Below are 12,476 nucleotides of genomic sequence, written 5' to 3'. Positions count from 1 at the left end.
AAATCCAACAAAAACACATATTTTTCTTTCCTTTTTTATCAACGTTTCGGCTTACGCCTTCATCAGGATAATACAAATAATAATAGTTTTTTATTTCATCCGTATGAAATATATCTGTAAAAAGTATTTACTGTATCAAAACTATTCGATTGATGTGTAATATCTATTGGTACCTGTTATTTGTATCGTATCTATATGGAAAACAACGCCGCCCATTACTTCCATGTAAATTGTTATTATTGACTGTTTTCGTAATGCCATGAATATTGCACTTACGATTTCATTCACAATGTGATAGCTTTAGTATTATAAAAAAAATATGCGTCAAATTATGATTATAAACTGGTAAATATATTGAAATACACAACTTTATTTTCCGACCGCTACGCAATTTAAGTGGGTGGGGTAAAAGTTTACTAATTCTTAAAAGTTATGTGATAATTTATAGAAGTTTTTAAGTGTTGGTTATCACTTATTTTAGTGAAACAACGGATGGCATTCCGACAACAAAACAAAGATCTCCAAGAATTGTTGGGAAGTACAAAGGGTACAGGGGTGAATACTGTTGTGTTCCCGGATGTACAAATTCTAGAGGGTCTTGTAATCGCCTGGGATTGAAGGTCGCATTCTATCAAATTCCATCAAATCCTGAGAGACGAAAGCTTTGGTTGCAGAGGATACGAAAAAGAGGAGTTGATGGCCGAATAGTTCCATTTGTTCCAAAGTCCCATACACGGATCTGCTCACAACATTTCATATGAGGTACATACATTAGTTATTGTTGTATTAAAGAATACATTAATATTTATTGCAGCATTTATTAACAAAACATTACACGCCACTTAATTAACCGTACATAAATGTAACTGAAGACAATAAAATCATCAAAATAGTTTGCAATCTGCCATTTGCCAAGTCAAGTGCAGTAATCGTTAGATAGGAGATTTTTTTATAAACAAATTATCGGTGGCTTTTAAAGTTTAGGACTCACAACTGTCTTTCTTAATAATTCTAACCATAAATGATAAAAATATAATTCAAAAATAACTTTTTTTCTCATGTGCCAAAAGTGATGATCCTGTCGACCAGTCATATGTTCTTCCATAACCTACGGAATTCAACTTCAAAAAGAGTGACAAAAACTTAAGAACAAGCAGGTAATTATTAATAAATATGATCAATTATGCATTAGCAATACCACATTAACTGTAAAACAAAACTTGTACAAACCACATGAGGAATATTTTAGTTTTAAATGTGTCATCTAGATACAAAAAGTAATGTATTTTACGTGAAAAAATGTGTTAATACAATGTTAACATTCCTCTTTATGTATTATTGTACAAGATCTAAAATAACTATGGATTTCACAAGGTTCGAACCATTCAAAGTATTTTACATGACTTTTATTTCTAGGTTTTTGTACACCTACACCTACACCTAAGAAACGAACAAAGAGGAAGATTGAAGAACAAGGCGCTCCCAGAAGTAAGATTCCTCGACAGCTGCAATACCCTGGGAAGTCTGCTGGAAAAGCCGTTTGGGAAACAACAGACCATGACTATATCAAATCGAGACCCTTTGATCAAGAAGAAACTAGTAATGAAGACCAGATTAGGCAGCTTCAAACTGAAAATAAAGTGTTAAAGTCAAAGCTTATGCGTCTTGAAAATGTTAAGGACAATGACGATAAGTTTCAATTTTACACAAACTTGCCAAACTACCTGGTATTTAAAGCCCTAATTAGCTTCTTGGAAACAAGAACGGATAAACTGTATTATTGGCGCGGGAAATCTACAAGTACCGGTACGAAGGCAGCCACGGGTCCAGACAGACAGTTTACTTTTGAATAGGAATTGTTAATGGTGTTGATAAAATTGAAAACTGGAAATTTTAATGAAGACTTGGCTACCACATTCGACATAAGCCCATCTCAAGTGTCTAAAATATTCAGTACCTGGGTGAATTTTTTAGGCAACGAGCTCAGATTGTTGCTTGAAATGAAGTCGAATGATCATGAAAAAGCACCATGTTACCAACGATTTGAAAACTTAAAAGTAACCATTGTTTGTACTGAACTGATGGTGCAGAGAGCATCAAATATGCAAGCCAGAAAACAGGCCTTTTCAAATTACAAACACCATGACACAGTGAAATTTCTGGTAGGACTTTCACCCTGTTTGGCCGTGAACTTTGTGTCAAGGGCATGGGGAGGACGTGCTTCCGACAAGCACATTACACTTCAAAGTGAAGAGTTTATCAGGGGGCTCAGTTAAGGGGACAGCGTTATGGCAGATCGAGGTTTTACCATAACAAATGACCTTAAGAAAAAGGGCATTTCACTTCTGATCCCAGATTTCAAGGGACATGACCGGACTCAAATAACTGCATCAGAGTCAGCTAGATCGGAATACATTTCGAAGGCTAGGATACATGTAGAAAGGGTCATTCAGAGAATCAAAACGTTCTATTTGTTAGAAAGGGTTATCAAACTGAATATGCAGGACTTGGTTGAACAAATATTTACAACTTGTGCATACCTGACAAATTTTCAACTGCCCATAATTAAAAGCTTGTGAAAATGATTGTTTAAGCCAAATTTTAATTTGGCAAAGAAATACTATGATAAGAAGTGGTAGATAAGATGTGGTTGTCATTTATTTGTTAAAATTCATTGACAAATTGCAGTTCATAATGGTTCTTTTTATTGTTATTGAATTGCTGTCACTCATATCATACATTTAAATCAGGATATAAAAAATTACACTAACATTTTATAATAAATGTCAAGTTTTCAACCTGGTATTAATAGGTGCATATGGTTCAGTTTTAATATTAAGGAATATAAGTACAATAGAATGAGATAATCAGAACTTTAAGTTGTTTGAGAAATTGCAATGCTGCTGTTCATGATTCGTTTAAACTGTATTGCTTTCCAACACTGTTAACAACTTTTATTTTATATTGATTAATGATTGGAGTCTGAAAACTGTTTTTTTGTATAGTTGTTATATTATTTTGGTATGAAAATGAATAAATAAAGTAATTCAGAATGAGATACTGAGTATTTTGTGTATTTTTTGGACTACAATAACTTTACTACTGTTCGGTACTATATCTTCAAGCTGCTATTTTGGCATTAAGTAAAGATTATAAGTATGCTGAGACCAATAGTATACTTCTGGAAAAGAAACAGCTGGATGCTTAAGTAATTTTTAGTTCTAAACATGCTAGTGTTTTCTCTTTGAATTTTCTTGTCATGGGTCAAACAACTACATTCTTTGGGGTTTATAATGGGACTGATATTTAGATGAACCTCCAATATAACTTTTAATATAATTTAAAGTTTATTCCTAAATTTCCGCATTAATTATATAGCCATGTGTCTTTGGATAACTAACTGTTAATATAATTTAAAGTTTATTCCTAAATTTCCGCATTGATTATAAAGCCATGTGTCTTTGGATAACTAACTTTTAATATTATTTAAAGTCTATTCCTAAAAGTTCTGCATTAATTTTATAGCAGTTTGTCTTAATTTGACTCTTAATACAGACAAGCTGACAACATCAGTTTCTTTAAAGGTGGACTTTTATGTTTAGATATCAAAATTATTTTTAGAAATTAAAATATCTAAATAATCTACTGTTTATTACACAGACTAGTGGCAGATAACATTTTAAAAAGTACTCAGAATACATGTACTATTAAAATATTAATATTGCTTGCTAACAGCATTCAATGTGTGCTAGCAGAATTCACTGTGTTACAATGAAATCTTCACATAAAAGTAGAAAATGCTAAGGTTTTTGTGCATGGATCATAGTAGAATTCAACACAAACAATGAACAGCTTGTATCAGTTATGATTATCTGGCTTAAATTTAAATAAATATTTCTATAGACTGGCTTTAGTAATCAGCGGCCACAGGTGCAACCGTATATCACATTCGCACATATCCTATCTTTCTCGTGGAACGTAAACACAACATCAGTGTTTTGCTAGGTGCTTCAAGAATATCTTGGTATCGCAAGATATAAAAGTTGCGCAGACGTGAAGAATATAGAAGAGAGAATCCTAATGAATAAATATAAAAATCACCCCACATAGAGGATACTCAACGATTACTGATGGGCTTGCTTTCAGCACATTGCCTGGCTACTGGCGGGTGGAGCCTCCATATTTGCTTGGGCGGCAACGCTTGCTTTCATTTTGTTCATCGCGCTCAAGAAACTCAACATCCTCCGAGTGCCTTTCGAGCACGAGATGAAAGGTGAGCGTGTTATGGTAATTTTATTTGCCTTTTAGTTCTAATACCGTGTCACAAAACAAAAAAGCTTGAGTTTCAGATTAAATGTGCGCTTGAAAATATGATTTAATACTCAGACTCACGTTTTGGGGTAATTCGATAAATACCACTGTATTGTCGATAAATATTTGCTGTTTGGAATTTTATAATAAGGCATCGAACTGGAAAACAATTAAAATCAAATATAATGATATTATAAGTACATGATGCATGCTTCAATGGAAACGGCATATTTCAACCACCTCATAAATTGTAACATGACAAAACAGATCTAAATCGTTGACTGAATGTTTTCGCAATTATTGTAGATTATCGTAATCTTACACGATCAATAACTTTGATTAACATATATAGCTTAGACAATAACAAACGGCAGAGCTGGGCTGGACGTCAATAATCGGTCCGCTGCCGACATAATTGCCCGATGGGTAACGATATAGTAACACTATGACGTCGCAAGCGGGCCCTTGTTCGTATCTTGCGGGTCAATATAAATTATGTTGGCCCTCTTACCCGTGCCAATTTTTCATTTCTTAAAAAAATCGGATCGAGCGGCTTCAACTGATCAAAATGTCGGCAAAATTCAGTCTTTCCAAATTTGACAATATAATTTTTTTTATTATTCTATAAAAGACATACAATGTATACATGTGTATGATCATAAGACAAAATGATACCTTGTAGCAGCAATAATGTTCTAATATGTTACACAAGATATGCTAATATATACTTTTTGTTTTTGTGGTTTCTTTTTTATTAAAAAAAGGTTACTATGTATTGTTTTATTTTGGTTGGTTGTAAAGAAAAACAGAATAGGTATGAATAAGGATAAGTTGCATAAAGTGGGTAGAAAAATACTGGACTTGTTTATGAAAGTTTAATGTGTTTTCATTTTTGTTCAAATATATGAAGTGTATCATTGTTTAAGGCTATTTCTTTTTCAATTTGAATCTTCAGTTTTAAATAATTGATGATACAGTTAATTGTAGGTTTTTGTTTTCTGTATTTAATGCTCAATATAAAATATTTCATTAATATAATTATGTTATTCACAGCATTATTAACCTCTTGTATTTTGAAGGTATTTACTCCTAAAATGATGTCTAAGAGGGATAGTTTAACATTTAATTGTTGTTTCTCTAGAAAGGTTGTCAACTGATTCCATAGAGATTGAATATGTTTACACTCCCAGAAAAGGTGTTCTATTGTTTCAATATGTTCACTACACATATCACATAGACTTGTGTTGGATAGATTGCACTTAAAAAGATGTTTATTTGTAGCTAGGATTCTCTAGATGTATTTATATTGAAAGTTTCTCAGTGCGCTATCAGTAGTTGATTTATATTGCATTACAAATATTTGTTTCCAATTATATTCTTTTTCTCCAAGAAGGTTTTGCCATTTAGTTTGAGCTTTAGAGATACTTTCGGTAGGGTTCTTAATTTGAAGTGTGCAAAATATTTTGTTCGTTTTGTTTTGTTTTGCAATTATGTTTTCTACTTATGTTTTTTGAGTACATGGTGTGTTATTTGTATTGGTAGTAGCTTTAATATGTATGGGTATACTTTTGATCAATATGTAGTACATCAGGAAATTATTTGTAGGTATTCCGAAATGTAGCATAAGTTATCAAAAGAATAGAGGTCGTTAATTCTGTAGTCGTACAATTGATCTACATATTTTATGTTTCGGTCGAACCAATGTTTATAGAAAAACGTTTTATTGTAAGCAGTTATTTCTTTATTGTTCCATAGAATGATTTTACTGTTTATTTTGGTTTCTAAATTATGAGTAAATTTACACCATGCCGATAAAACATTCGATAGAAATATGTTTTGGGTTGAGATTTCATCTAGGAAATTATTGTCGATATTACATTCAAAAAGTAAGGAGTCACCATATGTTTTAAGAATTTTCTGGTATAATAATTTCCATTTACTCGTATTGGTGTTATCTAAATATCTTTTAAACAACTGCATTTGATTGCATTCAGGAAAGAATCTATATCCGTTAGTCTTATATTCTACTGATTGAATTAATTGAGTTCGCTTAATTTTATCAGGATTACCGTCCCATATGAAATTAAATATTTCTGATTTTATATCTTCAATAATATCATAATAAATAATAATATTGATTAACATATCTTACTTAGACAATTACATTTGCAGAGCTCGGCTGGACGTCAATTTTCAGCCCGCCGCCGACTTAACGGCCCGAGGGTAACGATAAAGTAACACGATGACGTCGCGAGCGGGCCCTAATTCGTATCTTGCGCTAAGCCGTGCCGATTTCTCGGTCAGCAGCTGGAGCGTGCACGTCGCGACCGGGGCAGGAGTCACCCGCAGAAGATTTCCTTGGCAGAAGGGGAACTTCTGCGGGCGGCTCTGCTAATCCAGCTATGTCCGTCACCCTCGAGACGGACGTCTTCTCTACTGCTAGGTTCGCTGTCTCCCAATACTCGAAATAAAGTGGTAGTATCAGCCACTGTAAATCGACGGGGGTTCGATGTCTCCCAGAACTCGAGGATCGGGCCCCAAGCGGTACGCAGTTATTGTCCGAAGGGGATGAAGAGATAGCGATGATGTGACACTAGACTCGCCAGGAATGGGACGGGAGCAGCGGGAGAGCGGATTTACCAGCGTAGAAGACGTACTGGGCGGACCTGGAATGGTCCAGAACTTCGAGGGGGTGGCCTTATGGAAGTGCTCCGGGACGGCGGTACTCAGTACGCTCAACGTACTGGGGAAACCGTCCTGGGGATTGGGGAGACGGCTGGTGACGACAGGAGTGGCCATAAAGGCGGCACAGCTCGCTCTGAGCAGAAAGAGCATCTTTGCTAAAATTATCAACACTCCCTTGGCGGAGTAACCTTGCCCTTTAAAGGGCAAGCAGACATGATTTGTATTTAAATTGTCTACCAGTGAACATTAAGGTCTCATTGGCCATCGTGCACTGGTCTATTTGCATCAACATTATCTCTTTGGCAAATACCCGGGGTAAATTTGACCTTTTTTGGCTAAAAATTACATATTTTCCCCTAAAAGGTCACAGGGGTAGGTCGGACCTTCATGACTTCGTGAAGAAACCGATAGGACCTGCAAATAAACTCCAAAATAGACACACAGGCGTGCCGAATTTTTATTTCTAAAAAGAATAGGATCGCGCGGCTTCAACTGAACAAAAATGGCGGCCAAATTCAGCCTTGCCAAATTTAACACTGAAATTAAGCCATAAATCGAAATAAATAAAAACTTATTATTAACAAACGCAGTGCAAAATTGTGACACTTAGCAATAACTCAACATATCGATTGGAACTGGAACTCATGCACTATTTGAGCTTTAACAGACAGCTATAATCGGCCCTAGCCACATAATAGCTCTCGGCCAAGGCCCTCGGGCCGTTATGTCGACAGCGGGCTTATTTAATACTAAACGTCCGACCCAGCTCAGCCGGGTGAAATTGTCTTAGAATACAGGTTCTACACAGAAAACAGTCTTTGGAAGTATACAGAGCTTTATCCGAATAAAGAGTTCAAACTTTACAGGCATTTTATTTCTTTCTATTTAATTTTAATGTAATGCATTTTACAACTCACTCAACGACTGCTGACAAGAAAAAAATGCCTGTGTTTCTTAACTAACAGCGTGATTAATAACGTCACTAAAATCTCGGGGCCGCGAGACTCGACGAAAACTCGCTTTGAGACCAATCTGTGTTTATTTATATTTGTATGTCCCCAGATCGAAAGATCGGGGGTATATTGTTTTTGGCCTGTCTGTCTGTCTGTCTGTCTGTCTGTCTGTCTGTCTGTCTGTCTGTCTGTCTGTCTGTCTGTCTGTCTGTCATGTATTCATTCATTCATTCATTGTGTGTGTCCCAAAACTTTGACCTTGGTTATGCCTCGGTCACACTGTCACGAATCAGAGCTACGAATGAGCTACGATTCAATCGGCTACGAATGACCACGAAATTGTCAAAATTCGTAGGCCGCTACAATTTCAGTACGGAGCACAACGAATCTACCATCAAAATGTTGGAAAACGAACAAGGAAAGGTACGGTCTGCTACTGATCGACGCGATTTAGTACGGAGCGCCACGAATCGGTACGATCAAACTACGAATCCGCCACGGTCTGGTACGATGCTACGCGAATCAGTACGATCTAACTACGGATCCGCTACGGTCTAGTACGGGTAAGTACGGACTAGAACGGTCCGCTACGAAGAAGTGGGAATTTCGACGGACTGGTACGGACAGGTAGGAACGAACTACGATTGAATATTGCGCTCACAGCCTTTTGTATTGTCATACACATTATGCCTCCCAAAAAGAGAACATCCCAGCGGCAGCAACAGCGCGTAACAGAAATAATGGAATCAGCCGTGTCTGGGGAAGAGTCTACCTCCTCCATCCAAAACCAAGAGCCGGGTCGTCTTAAAAGCCAGTCTGTTATCCACCACCTACTTTTTCTTCTCTAACCTGATAAAGTATGTAATTATTGATGTATAAATAAAGATTATGCCTAGGAAAGTATGATTAATTTTGTATTTTATTATGTCGGCGATTAATTTAACAATTAATAAATCACGTAAAAGTAAGAGCAAGATTCAAAAGACATATGAGGCAGACACTTACCTGCAAATAAAAAAAAATGTTTTACTAGTTAGTTCAAATTCTAATATTTGCAAAATGCGTAACCTTTAGCACAAAGCTATACTTGTTATACGATATTGAATCATTATTACCTATGTGCATATCGTCAAGCAGCTCGACTACGGCCTCTGCATTTTGTGCCACAGGTGGTTAGCGTGTGGCTATGATATTAATTAGTGAAAACATCATTTTGAATGATAAATAATCATATTATAACGAAAATCAACTTTTCTGAAAAAATATAAACTAATAAATATCATAACCACACGCTAACCGCATGATATTAATTAGTGAAAACATCATTTTGAATGATAAATAATCATATTATAACGAAAATCAACTTTTCTGAAAAAATATAAACTAATAAATATCATAACCACACGCTAACCACCTGTGTTTTGTGCCATATCAATATCCAAGTGTAACAAATTTATCGCAAACGCAATTTGCTGGAGATTTATGATTGTGAACTCTATTTCAGTAGCAATTTATTGTAGAGGACCGTACATGTCCGTACTGTTTCGTGCTGAAATGTAGTACATCGTACAAGATCGTGCAAATTCCTGCCTATCCGTATTACAACGCACTAGAACCGTGGCTTTCCGTGGTATATCCGTGGAATACTCGTAGCTAATACGTAGCGTAACCGTACCGCTTCTTAGTTCTTCGTATCAATCCGTAGAAGTTCTTGAAAATCGTTTTGGCTTACGAAAAGGTACGGACGACTACGGTTGTCTTAACGAACAAGTACGAATCAGTACGGTTTAGTACGGACTCCTACGGATACGCGACGATCGATAAATTCGTAGCAATTTTTTGAACATGTTCAAAATTTGTCAAGAGTCGCTACGGACATCCCAAAACTACTACGACTGATCACGGATCAAGTACGGAGAGCCACGGTCCAGTAAGGATAGCTACGAACTGTGGCGAAAAGTATTCGTAGCTTGTTCGTAGCTCTGATTCGTGACAGTGTTACCGAGTCATTAATGTTTGATAACTTTTGCAATATTGAAGATAGCAAATTCATATTTGACATGCATGTGTATCTTACGGAGCTGCACATTTTGAGTGATGAAAAGTCAAGGTCAAGGTCACTCTTCACTGTCAAAGGTCAAATATCAATGTATTTTTTTTTTTCGAAAACTTTAACCTTCATTAAAGTTTGGTCATAACTTTTTGAATATTGAAGATAGCAACTTGATATTTGGCATGCATGTGTATCTCATAGAGCTGCACATTTTGAGTGGTGAAAGGTCAAGATCAAGGTCATCCTTCAAAGTCAAAAGTCAAATTTATGGCTTTAAAACGGCGCAATAGGGAGCATTGTGTTTCTGACAAACACATCTCTTGTTTTAAACTGTTATTACTTTAATACTTAATGTCACATATCATGGTGCTAACTTACAGCTTTTTTTCGCTGGTAGGCCGAGATATCCCCAAGCATGGCGAGACGGTGTACCCCTTGGAGGCTTACGGTCACGGGTGGGGCAAGAAGGGGGATACCATTGTTGCACTGGTTAGGGACGCAACAAAAACCTGCATGGACGCCATGGGGCCTAATCATGGGCAAGGACATTGTGAGTTTTTAGTTTCTTAATAAGATAAGGTTCTTATCAAAGTATATTTATGGCATTATTCATATTTGAACGACGATGATTTTAAGGTGGAGCGTTCTACCTTTTACATTGTCTTGTTTTTATGCCCCCGGATCGAATGATCGGGGGTATATTGTTTTTGGCCTGTCTTTCTAACTGTCTGTCATTGTATGTGTCTGTCTGTCCCAAAACTTTAACCTTGGTCATAACTTTTGCAATATTGATGATGGCAACTTGATATTTGGCATGCATGTTTATCTCATGGAGTTGCACATTTTGAGTGGTGAAAGGTCAAGGTCAAGGTTATCCTTCAAGGTCAAAGGTCACAAAAAATCAAAGCGGCGCATTAGGGGGCATTGTGTTTCTGACAAACACATCTCTTGTTTTTTCAAGAATCAATTGTAGGTTTAGATTGTATGATGCCTTAAAAACTGTTTACGGTAATAATAATATCGGAAAAGACATCAAGAAAAACTTGTTTTTATTTGTTTAACAATATTTACCCATCTTAAAGTATAACACAGGAAGATACTGCTTTTTCATTTACGTTATAAACGTTTTTATCAAATGTTTATATTCACAGTTACATTTCTACTTGTGTATTTAAATGAAAATGCTATTGAACATACTGTAACTAATAAACTGTGTTTTAAATACAAACGTTAAAGTCAATAAGCAGTATGTGCATGTATGATCCTATATTACCTCTTTACATAGGGCCTATAAAATCGATATTCAGATGTAAAAATAAACAATGCGGAGCCGGAAAGACCAGGTGAAAGTCCAGTAGTTGATGCATTGCGCAACTCCAAAAAATTGGTCAGTTGAACAACGGATTCATCGGAAATGACAACGATACAACCACGTCCGGTCCCATTACGTCATGTTTGTAAACTGAGAAAAGTCGCAACGTGGGTTTTGAACTTCTGTAAACAGTCTACTCAGACGAGGACCCTAGCTGTGATGGAATTCATAGACGTATTTATTTGAAAAAGTCCCGTTTTAGATCTGCCTGTCGACCCGTTCCTATTGATAATTATATGGGTAGAAATATGTTCTTTTTGTGATACATGTTGTATATATTTTTTTCCCAATTTATTAAAGTACGGTTAGGCTTTAACAGGCATTTCAAATCGTGGCACTTGTGTCTATCTGGAATAAATATTTTTCAAAAGTCGAACACACTAGTGTTGAATTGTTTGATGGATCTGAATATGTGAACTTGTATCATAACAAAAAGCATCATCTCCTTATTACGAAAATACGTATCTTTCATTCAACCCATGTTGTTTTAATTGTATATAGTGTTTTTAAATGTTGGTTTTATTATCGTTGTTAAACATTCATAAGAGGGTTGGCTATCATTCGAAGAAAGGTGTTGTTTGTTAATATAAAAGTTGACTGCGCAAACTACGGTTATTTGGTGGACACCATGAAGTTGGGGAGACAGGTGCTAGGATTTTCTAAATATAATTTTACAGTTTTCGAAACGCCTTCGTTGACGTAGGTCTGTATACAATTGAACACTGATTAATTATATAATAAACCACTTGTTTGTATTCTAAATGTTTGTAATAAAGTACATATTGAATATTTTAGTTCAGTGAACATGTACCTTTAAAATTCATTTCTTTAAAAAAATAAGTTTTACTATTTGTCGAGGCGTGTAGGTCATCTAATGCAGATATAATTAGTTATGTGCCTAATTGTTTGGAAATTGGTTTTCCTGCCATAGCAACTAGTACACTTATTTTTATTAGATTTGTGATTTATTTATCTATGGATTATTGTGATTCATTTCAGAATGGAGTACTAGATGTATGTACTAGAGAGCTACACGCGTTTATTATCTTTGTAAAGATTGTTACCATAGTCGATACTGGAATGACAACGGTATGCGACTTGT

This window comes from Dreissena polymorpha, chromosome 1 (assembly GCF_020536995.1).
Source record: "Dreissena polymorpha isolate Duluth1 chromosome 1, UMN_Dpol_1.0, whole genome shotgun sequence".
Taxonomy (NCBI): domain Eukaryota; kingdom Metazoa; phylum Mollusca; class Bivalvia; order Myida; family Dreissenidae; genus Dreissena; species Dreissena polymorpha.
Note: the sequence above shows the minus strand (reverse complement) of the source record.